A 12,234-nucleotide genomic window follows, 5' to 3' on the forward strand; every position below is an offset into this window, starting at 1 on the left:
TGGCCATTTGATGTGGGGGCTTTACCATTGCAACAGGATGTCTCAACAGTCAGTATGTCCAAGAGAAATGAATTATGATAAGTTTTAACAAAGTAAATACTACTCGAGTTAGTTAGCTAGTTTCAGATGAATGCATTAAAATGTTTTTGTCATTACAGCTAAGTTTTCTAATTGGTGATTTCACTTGCTAGGCTTTAAAACACAAAAAGAATTAAATAGGGGTCCTGTAACATACTTGAATAAATATATGTAATAATGTGTGTATATTCTAAACAGAAATACAGTGAAGCAATAACAAAATAGGTATGATTTTTATTATTTATTTTTCTAGTGTGTTTGCAGCTGTTAGACTTTACAGTTTAAAGCATTAGGTTTGAAACGTTCAGATTTTAAAATATTAACTATACTTTCTTGAAGTAATGCATTGTTGTTGAATATATTATCTTGACACTTCACCTTTGAGAAGCAATGAGTTTGGTATGCCGCATTTATGTTTATAAGTCATGGTTCTCATTTTTGTTTTGTGGAAGCATATTCAAACAGAAATATATGACAATCTTGAGTGATGACCATTAGTCACAGCACCATTGGTATTTTAATAAGTGTCTGTAAAAATGAATTTCACTGGAGGGAAATATTTCTTCCAGTAAAAAGAGTTTGTTTTTTTTCCTCAGAAAGTGCGTGCTGCAAGTAAAAAATATCCGCTGGGTAAGATCTGTCAACTGGTGCACTTTATTATATAATGTAATAATATTTATTTTTATTGATCATGATAAATTATAACTAACTAACTGACTACTTTTACTTTGAAAAAATGTAGTTAACTAACTTGTGGAGTAACTCATTAAATTAAGAAACAAAGAAACAAGCAATGCTAAATCTAAGCTAACTGTAAGCTAACTTTACAGCACTTATTAATATCCTATCAGACTATAAAGATAAGTTAATAAGCTTATCATTTAAATCTAAATAAAATGAATGAGGCACAGATGGGTTTCACTGAACAAGGATTAAATATCAGATATTTAAACTGAAAGAGCAAATACCTCTGCACTATTCCATAGCAATAGTTCTTGAAATCATTATATGTCGGGAAGCAAGCACGTTTATCTCTTTAATGATATGCTACTTCTGGACCATTAGAAAAGCCTCAGCAGTCCATCTGCAACCCTCTGACCTCAATCTTACATTTTCGTTTTTTTTAAAAAGCAACATTATGCAGCATTTCCCCTGAGTATACACACTGATGCAAGTCCAGCTTGCTCATGGGGTTAACACGGTCACTCACTGGACGCAGAAATCCTCCACAGGTGGTGATGATGTGACGAAATCTTGAGAGAGTCCCTGCAGAGCATGACTAGTCACACATCAATGATCATCTTTCACCATTCTTTTAGCCTAAACCAAACAGACTTTTTTTTACGATAAGATTTGAACCCATTAAATGTATGCACTTTCTTTTTTTCTTTCTTTTTTTAAGCAAAGAGCTTTCAACAGGCTTGTTGACTCTACCAGGTTCAAATCTAGGAGCATTGGGGTGGGCCCCAAAAGCTTGGATATGCTTCAAACATGTCAACAAAACTCATCCCAAATGCAGAGAGCAAATTGCTTTGCATCCTGCCACAGAAGAGGCGCATTGTGGGAGTCAACAAGTAGTGCTTCAGCGTTGGCCATGGGAGCATTGTAAGAGCGAGGGGAGGTCATGCAGTCATCGGGGGCGTTCTGCGTGCTGCTGCTGAGGTGGAGGCACAGACAGATGGGCTTGGCAGCAGAACAACAGAGAGGCGTCCCCCCCGATCTGCCCGTGAGGAGGACCACTCTAAAGTTTGCCTCTATTAAATGTCGATTATGTGACACGCACTGCACGGATGGTGAACGGCCAACAAATGTCTCTGTGACCCTTGAAGGCCAAGCTCATGTGACAATAGAAACTGATGCTACAGGGCAATTCAATGAGTTTACAAAGCCTGAGAAACCGACAATATGTTCTGTTTACGGCTACAGTACTTTACGTCTTATTGATTGAACATACACACAACTTAAAGCTGTGAATTTTAAGCTGATTTTTCAATACACTAATGGGCAATACACAACAAATAATATTAATTTATAGATAGCTTTCAATATACATGCAGACTTCAAATTTCTAAACCTGTGTCTGGTATAGTCTAGTACTTACAACATAAAAATGGATGTTGTTTTGTTAAATATCTGCGCTGTGGTTCTGGACATGGCAGATGGTGCTGGAACATCAGGGTGCAAGCCTACCGCTGGGCTTTTATTGACGCTTATATCACCATGCACCTCACTCATACTAAACTTCTACCAGTTTCTATGGATTCTTACAGAGGAATGTTATATCAGAATCCTAAAAGAAAGGATAATTGGGAGTAGAAATGAACTAAGAAGAACCAGGATTGTTTTGACAATGTGGGAGTGTCCTGGCTTTTATTGCTTCTCCCGCTCTCTTTAATCTTTCATCCTAGTCTGTGTTGTATCTCATTTTTTTTGGTCATATAAACCAAAAGTGGTCATAGCTCAGGACAAAATCTCAAAAGTTATCGTAATGAGTGTGTATTATGTGGAGGTTCCAGTCAAAACAAGGCACAGTGAAGGCAAGGAAGAAAGGGGGACCTTGAGCATCCAGTCAAGCGTGGGTAGATAGAGGCACATATGTGTGCATGCAAGAAAGAGAGAAAGCGTGCATGTGACAGACAGAGACAGAAGAAAAAAAGGGAGCATGAGAAAGAAAAAGAGGACCATCTGGCTCATCTTTTCCCATCTCTTCGATAAAGGGAGTGCAGGATGAGAGTCGTGAGCATGATTATAAGACTGACACTATCACTTCTTTCTCTTCAACACACTGTGAGTGCGTTGTGCTCTCTGGATCCGTCCTTGCTGAGTCTTCCTCTGCATCCCTCTGACACTGCCAGCTTAAAATAGAAAACACATGACCCATTTCTTTCCATTTGTACTGACCCCACTTTAGGTCGGTGTGAAAATGCTGGCACGACCAGTGCCTCACAGCAAGTAAGTCTTAAGGGACCAAATGTCAAGTTTTTTATTGCTAAATACAACTGCGTCAGCAGAGGTGAAGGCAAGACGAAGCCTTTTTTCCTGCTCCCTCATATGTCTCTGCCGTCTGTTGCATACAGATGGACCTGAGTGTTTGAATCCATATGTGTCTGAATAAAAGAAGCCATGTATCAAATGGCATACTATGAGCTAAAGCAAAATACCGTGTACTGTAATATATACTAATTGAGAATAATATCATACAAAGCATTAGTTTAACTTGAAATATGTTTGATATGTAAAATTAATATATATAAACTAAAATATAAAATATAAAACTAATGTATTTTAAACAAATATTATATAAATGTTAATTTTGCACATAAGAGGTATGTTAAAATGTATATAATATAAACAACAGTAATGGATAAATTTCAGTGCTTTATGATATGTGGTATATTTAGTTCCATAATTGTTGCCGTATGTCCATGAAATTGGTCAAATAAATATTGTCCCAAATGAAAAACCTATTCATTGACTTTCTGTACAGGGAAACTATATAGTTCTATTTTAACATAGTATATTAAAAATGTTGAGCTTTCCCAGGATGGCTTTAACAAGTGTGCAAAGTCATATTTGTTCACTTGTGTAGTCTAGGCCTCATGTTCTGTCATGTGTGCACTTTTCCTCTGGCCACAAAGATCTATGTATGAAAGTATAGTTAATGGATTGCAACAAAGTTCATAGTATAATGTGCTTAAAATGTATTCACTGAATAGTCTTTGAATATTATGTTTGAAACACACCAGACTCTTTAGTGAAAACTAGAGTGGACTGCAAGACTTGGTCACACAGTACTAAAAGAAACAAACCTAAATATTGGTGCATTTATTGTATTTATTGTATGTTTTATGAGAGTTAATAGTGCCAATATTTTTGACATTTAGGTTCACAGAAAATTATTTTTAAAATTATTTTAAACATTATTTTAAAAATAAATAAATACATTTATTACAGGAAAGGTGAGTAGTTTCTCCAACAGTGTGATTGATGAAAATATTCTATACCAGTCATTTTTTTCCAAAAGCGTTCCAACAAATGTAGAGTTTTCTGTAGCTAACATGTTCTCTAATGTTTCTGGTGCTATATGCATTTAACTTAGTTTACAGATTGTAAACAAGGACAGAGGTGGCACCTCTACAGCTTTAGTAGCATGTCAGTTATGTTGTCATCTGCTACAAGCTCCTTCCCTTTTGTTTTGTAGTGCATGATGGAACTATGGGATTAGTGCAGTCCAGTATGTGAAAAAAAATCATTCATATTTCTGATTCATATTTATCAGCATTTGATCTATAATATAGTGATGAACACTGAAAAGTTATCTAGAATAATACATGCAGCTCTGGAAAAAAAAAATAAGAGACCACTGCCCAATCTCCAGATTTGAACCCTATTGAAAACCTCTGGAATGTCATCAAGAGGAAGATGGATGGTCACAAACCATCAAGCAAAGCTGAGCTGTTTACTTTTTTGCAAAAAGAGTGGTATGTGAGAAACTGGTGGAGATCATGGAGCCAAAACGCATGCAAATCGGGGTTATTCCACCAAATACTGATTTCTTAATGTTATTTAGCCAAAGCATTAACACAATTTGTTTACAAATTATTTGCATTTTGTTTTATTCAAGTTATTAAAGCTCTGCAAATACTGCATGATCTTGGGTTATTTTGATGTGTAGTCATCTCCTTTAAATATACACTCTAAATAACAATAATTATTTACTGAATTTAGGAGAAATATTGTCAGCAGTTTACAAAAAATGAAACAAAACTGTTCATCTCACCAATATATGCACCTGTAAGAACAAAACATAAGAAACTGATTATTTTGCAGTGGTCTCTTTTTTTTCCAGAGCTGTAGGTCCAGTTAAATGCAAGAACTTGCTTCCTTCATGGTTTCTGCATTATGAAAGGTAAATCTACAGTTTTTATTTTTCTCCAAAACCCCATGAGTGTCCAGTGTTTATTTGGCATTGGAGGTGTTTATGGCCCTCGGCAGACTTATAACAGATATTTCATGAAGAATAAATGATACAACAGGTACGAGGTAAGAGAGTGGAGGCAGTTATAAAAGTACACAGTGGACTTTTGAGTTATTAGCTAATATACATATCACAGCTTTTAGTATTTTTTCACTTTTACTATATTAGCATGTACCATATTTTGTTATTATGGTATTTATGATAATGATGGAACCTTGAAGTTAACACAAAATGTATTTTCCTTAATTTGCAAACTTTTACACTCAACACGTTATTGCTGAACATCTATTTAAGATGAACATAGTCTTTAGGAATAAGACCGGACACTGCTTATCTAAACACACTCTTGAGTCCTCAGCTACTGTACATGCTTTTGTGCCCCCACATGACTTAATTAATGACTTCAGTTTCCTACTATAGGTTTTAATATCAGCACTAAACTCTGGATTGAGAGTAAAAAACATTGGATTAGATGATGTCCATCTAGCATTGGTCTCTCAGGCCTCCCAGGAGACAGGAGGATCTATTGTTTATTCCCACTGATCCTCATATGGCCATATTGCGGCTCTGTGGGATGTCAAAAGCACAAAGGCAGCCAGCTGCATTGTCACACTGCAAATGAAGAAGTTTATCTGAGTGACAGCGTTCAGAGCCTAGTATCACTGTGTCTTTGGGGACCCACGATTTCACACACCAAAGTTTTCCAGTAATGTATAAACTACAGTGTAAAACTCTTTACATCAAAATTAGACCAGAAGTGTATTAAATGTGGAGTTTTATTATTTCTCACTTCTGTCTCTGTAAATTTTCAGACCTAACTGATAACTCATAACTGTTCTGTGTATTGTTTTTTGTACATAGTGTACATACACCAGTGCACTTTTTCCCCCCAATGAATGCCCTTATTGTATATTTTATTTATATTTATAAATTATGACCATGTTCTATTGGGAGAAGCTTCAGTGTTGTTAAAACATGACTCTGAAACTAATCCAAGGATTTTTTTTTTTACTAAACTAAACCAAAACATTAAATCTAGCCTTCAAGCTATAAAGATTTGCATCTTATGTACTGAATTAATGTACTTGATCGCTCAGTAGTTTAGGAAGTGTCATGGCAAGATTAAAAAACAGAAAGACACTAAATTAGGCATTTGATAGATCGAATCTGCATATAAAAAAACAGTTTCCAGAAGGATCTGATAGCAGCTTGTTTTATGGGGAGATGGAATGTGCTTGGAGGCAAACGAAGTCATGGCCTCATTTAGGGCCTTGGCGATAAACGTCCTATTCTTCATAAATCAAACTCGATACGGCTTCTGTTCCAGCTCTAGTGATGCTAAAATATTTCCTTCAGTTCAGTCTTATAACAATTTCCAGTTTATTTGATTTCTAGTTAATGAAATATTGACTTACTTTTTGAATGTAAAAGCTATAAAATAATAGTAATCATTATAAGTGGCTTTTCTCATGACATCTAAGAGTAAATAAAAGACAATTCGTACGTGTTTTGTTTATTAGTTAATAGTGTGAACAGATTGGAAGATTTTAAAAATAATTTACAGCAAGGTAAGTGTAGCTTTTAACATTAGACTTTTCCAAACTTCTCTAGTCCTCTTCTTAGATATAATCAAGTCATTTGATTGGGATCTTATATGTTGCAGTGGAGCACCTTTAGGAATTAAAATGTTATGCTGACAATCCTAATATGAAAACATCACATAGCACTATCGATAGCACAGGCATCGAGTTATCGCCCTTGCATGCTACCTTGAGTTCACCTCACGCAGGAATGTTCAAAAACTACACAGCCTTACAAAATGCAGACTATGATTAATCTCTTTGCCCTGAAATATCCTTACACTGAGCATGGCATGATTTATGTGGATATTACTCTCCAAAGGAACACATCGCATCTACTGTAGCTGGCAAACTCCCAGAATATAAACCCTTGCTGAAGGGGTTCAGGTGGGACATAATTTAGGTGTGCTAATAATACACTATAGATTTTTTTATTACAACTAAGACTTCAGATTTTGCATGCTGTCACGTCTGCAATTCGGTCATATATTAAAGGCATAATGACATGGGTTTAAGTGTCAGTTTATGACAATCTCTGGTACTTAAATTCTCATTTAGTCTCAAGATACCTGTGTTTATTTCTTATGATACACATTTGAACATTTACAGTATGTAGTTAAATTACGTACAAAAAAAAGATTACGTATCCAGACAATAAAATGGAATAATGTGTCTTTCATCCTTTTATATAAAATCATTACACACACACACACACACACACACACATACACAAAGCAACCAGACTTTTCCCATTAGATTAAAGTTGGTTAGTGTTATTACTACTATTTACATAAATACATTGATGCCTTTTTATTATTGGCACTATTCTATAGAAAGCTAGTCTCTTATCTCTCTAGTGCATTTGCATTGGATCATCTGGACAGGATAAGCCCAAGCTGCACAATTGACACAGCAAAAGAGAAACTGAGACTCAAAGAGAGCAAAACTTGTCAGACAAAGTGTTGCATTATCAGCCCAATCTTTTAAACACATATGCATAATGCCAGTGGCTTGCAGTGGAAACCCCTGAACACTGAATCCCCTTTTCTTTCTCTGTATTGATGAATTCCCTTATCTCTCCCCACCAGTCACACCAAAAAGAAAAGACATGGCTGGGCTTTTGTGTGCCTCATAGAGCCCCAGTTTTGTTTCACAGAGTTTTCTCTGCCTCACTTGACACACCACAATTTTTTGAACCCCAAACCACCACCCCACCACCACCACCACCAAAGCATTATAGTTTTCCCCTGCTATTATTCTCTAACCAGATTCCCTGTGTTTGTTTTTTGATGGGGGGGTGGGGGGGTGGAAGTGGGATGAGGTGGGGGTAAGGTCTCAAGAGAACAGGGTGCAAGCAAAGTTTATTGTGTTGTGTCAGGGGCTTTGCTTCCATATCATTCATATAGCAATTGGACCAGTGCTGCTATTCATAAGATGCTGAAAACTACCATTTGCAAAAGAGCCCACCTTTATCCAATCCCTACCTTTATTCTTTGGGATTCAAAAAATAAGCACAACTGCATTCTTCCAAAGAGAATGAATTCCACCGCTGCTTCTAAACAGCTAATGAAATAATAAGATCAGGTCCAGCTCATCTGTCACCCCTCAGCTCAAAGAGACACGCTGGGGCTTGGTTTGAAGGTCTCACAGGTCTCACATTGTTCCTGATTGAATTGAACCTAATAAGCAAAGAAATAAAAAACCTCAAAGAACAAAAACACAATTATTCAATTAGCTCTGGCTTTGTATCCTTTGTATCCTCTGACTTTGTATCCTTTGTGTCCATTTCAACATTCAAGACTTTTGTGTATATATTATTTTTAAAGTTCACAAATAAAGTCCTACAATATGAATAATAAGGACAATGTATAGTCATACCATCAAAAACAGTACTAGGATAATTACGAAGAGTGGCAGAAATCCTTAGAAATATGCTACAGTGTTTATTTATTTATCATCTGTGTAGACATGTATGCATTTTGTAAAATCTGAATTTTATTTTATTGTGTTAAAATCATAACAAACATGCATCTGCAGACAGAAATCACATCAGTGCCCTGTTTATTTGCCCTTCAGCCTTTGGCTCCTCTCTGTAGCAGCACTGGTATCCACTGGCATTAATACTGGCATGCCAGAGGGTAATGCCAGACAGGGGAAGACATGCCTGTGTATAGAAAAAAATCTCTCAATCAAGTGAACGCCTGGGTGGCCAATTAGCTGTAGGAAAAAAAAAAGCCTAGATGTCATCAACCCATCGAAAGAGAGAACACATTTTGTGACGTATATTTAGCAAGTTTTACTTTCTATTTTAGTTTGTTTCAGTCATGGTCTGTCACCATTATTTGAATAAAAAACGAAGGCTTGGTGCCCTGACGCTCTCAGTATTTATCACGAAAAAGTACCGTATTCTACATTTTCTCTGCAGTTTGCAAAGAATCCACCTGGAATATTTGCAATTATTGAAATGCCCTGCAAGTGTGTGGCTAATTCTCAGCAGATGAAACCTGCCGACACTAGAACAACACCACCCCGCTCAGCCATGGGGCAGTCCTCTATTCTGCACTAAGGATCGTTCAAATGAGGTCAGGTCTCCAGCATCATGACTGCACGGCAGAGTCCCTGAGGCTCGGTACGGCTCTAATTAAGGAACCTGTGAGAGCCTGTACTCATGCCGGAGGTTGGAGCAGAGGAAGGATAAGATATGCCCTCACACCAAATAAAGAACAGAGCAGAGAGAAGAAGCTGGAGAAGATCCAAAAAACATTAAGTTAATGGAGATCAATGCAAACTGAATTATGGTTTCAGTGAATAGTAGAGTGTGTTGGTGACTATTAATTATTAAATAAATCAAGGATAAACGGTGGACCTAATGACTGGTATATGTTATGGAATGCAATATACTGATATATTCATGGATACACATGGCCTTGGTGATAGGCAGGCGCTCGACTCAAGCCTGGCTGCATTTCAGAGGAGTGGGAGCATGTGCAGTCATTTTTAATGATGGGGGTCTCTTCAGTTTGAGATGGAATTGTGCCGGACTAATTTGTGTGTGCAGGGACGTACGTGCTCGGAGTGGGGCTGCATGCGCGAGGAGGGCTTTGTGTCTGAGGCCACGACTGAGGTCAACCTCGTGGGGCTCCGCTTCGGGCCTCCAACAAAAGCCATGGCAGGATAATCCACCCGAGGACAAAGTGTGTGATTAGCATGAGAAAGCAGCCTGGTTCTGGCACGGCAGTCAGGAGAGGGAGAGGGAGAGGAGTGCTGGTCTACAAGGCCTGCAGACTCTTTGAGCAGAGACTTTAGACGCACAGATCAATGCACCAGTGCGCAAACAAAAGAGTCCGATTGTGCTGCTGTTGATATAAGACAGTGTGCTGGTTTACGCTGGTTTTTGCATAAAGATTTGCTTTATGAGAACGAATGTGAAATGAGAGAATGTAGATCAAGCATGCTAGGTAAAAAAGTGTGTGTGTGTGTGTGTGTGCATGAGGGAGAATTTGGGCATTGCGAGCAATAGGATCTATGGCAAATCCCAAATCCTGTTGTGATGACTAAACTGCCTATTGAGGAGTTGCAGTCCTAAGCTCCCAGCATGTAGATTTTCGTCCTTTTCACAAACTCTCAGTGTCCTGCAAATGAAGAGGATGAGCCCAGCTCTTCTGTGTAAACCCTCTCCCCCCAGTCCTCCGCTTTAGAGCATTTGTTTTGTCTGGAAAGCAGACTCCTCCTGCTAAATCTCTTCTTCTCCGTGTCTGGACTTTGGATGGTTTAAGTAGAAGGATCGCTTCAGATGCTCCAGCAGATGCTCAAGAAGAAGATCTCCACTTCAGCCTTCTCACTCTTATACTATCAGCACTTACACTAAAAAAAAATGCACACAGGCATCTGTACGCTGTGTTCGTACTGCATAAGTAACATGCAAATAATTACTGCTTTGTCTTAACTCTGTGGCCTCTGAGATCAACTAAGAGGTCGGGAGTTCAGCATGCTGCCACACTCACCCAAAACATTTACGCACACTTTTGTATGTGATACTGCTCTTTTGTTTCAATCATGTGGCTTATTGTCATGTTATATTTTACAAGCCTTTTGTTTCCTGGACAAGACTGTGGAGAGGGAGCCCAATTTCCCTCTGTGCTGTCTCTAACTTAATGGGGTGTAAGTCAGGTCAAAGCTGTAAGTAAGACATCTCTATCATGGGATACAATGCACTACCTTTGTCATTAATGAATACCTATAAAATACCGTAGCAACTGCTGCAAGAAAGCCAGCTACAGGAAAAGCACCAGATTCCAAATGACAGTGTAGTCAGCTGACTGTAGGACATATCATCTCCATTCACCATTCAGTTAAAAAAAATATTAGTTTTAAGCCTTCAGTTCTCATTGCCCAAATGTTTTTCAAGCAAACACCAAAACAGGCAGCCAGGGGACTAAGCTAATTCTGCAGTGCTAAAACGTGCATTTGAATGATGCAAAGTATAGAGTTTGGATATGATATATGAAAATAAAAACTGAAAGCATCACTTAAACTGTTGAAGCTTAGAAATAGCTAAAGAAAAATATTGAGTCCAATTATTCAATTTGAACATGATAATAAATTGCCTGAAAGATGAACTAACAGATCTTTATTTAATTGTGTGTGAGGCCATTAACCATAAAACTAAATAGCAAATACTTCAAATAAACTTGCTAATCTACAATGTGTAGCTTTACAGATTAGCACACCTTCTCCTCAGTGCACCACTTAACACCTAGGTACCAGCGACTGAAATTCATAGACTTAATTCCTTTTGCTTTATCTTCACTCGAAGTTGCATGAATTCTCTTCTCACAAATTTATTATTTGTCTGTTTGAGAGTCCAAATGAATGTGATGCCTACTATGGCCATGAGCAAAAAACAAGGATTAGGCCAAATATAGTCACCCAAGTCCCTCGTCTCTGCGCTCTCACCTTGGAGATGAGGCTACATATTCATCCTCTCCACCTCAGGGAGCTGAGGTGGCAACAGAATGGATTTCTTAACCAGAAGAGATCATCCATCTTGTATATATGTGTGTGTGTGTGTGTGTGTGTTTGTTTTGTGTTTGTTAGCTGCATAAAGATTTGAATGTGTGTGAATCAGCAGCAGATTTGAGTTAAGGAAGCCAGCAATTAGGTTACAAAGTTCTGGTCTGTAGGCCAGTGTGCGTTGCAGACATCATTAATTAAAATAATGGCTCTCAGTTAATAACACAGTGAGGCTGCTGCTGAAGTGATAGTTTGAAAAGATGAATTCTTCAGTTATCCATCTTACAGCAAAAACAGGATCAGTTATTAGACCGGTCTGTGTAATTAGACTGGTCTATGTAAAGGTATTATGAGTCGTTCAAGAGGTTTATAAGTCCATATTCTTCATGCATTTTTAGAATTTATAAAATGTACATAAGATAGATCCAACATGATCCAATTTGCTGAATATTCTAATCATGATTTAAAATATAAACCAAAACAAACCAATACAAAGCATTTAAGATTTTGTAAATTAAGTTTACTGTGTGCTGTACTCTTGGACATTTAGTCAACAGTTCCCTCTTGTGGCAGTGCAAGTTTGAT

The sequence above is a fragment of the Hemibagrus wyckioides genome, linkage group LG14, assembly GCF_019097595.1.
Source record: "Hemibagrus wyckioides isolate EC202008001 linkage group LG14, SWU_Hwy_1.0, whole genome shotgun sequence".
In the NCBI taxonomy this organism is placed as follows: domain Eukaryota; kingdom Metazoa; phylum Chordata; class Actinopteri; order Siluriformes; family Bagridae; genus Hemibagrus; species Hemibagrus wyckioides.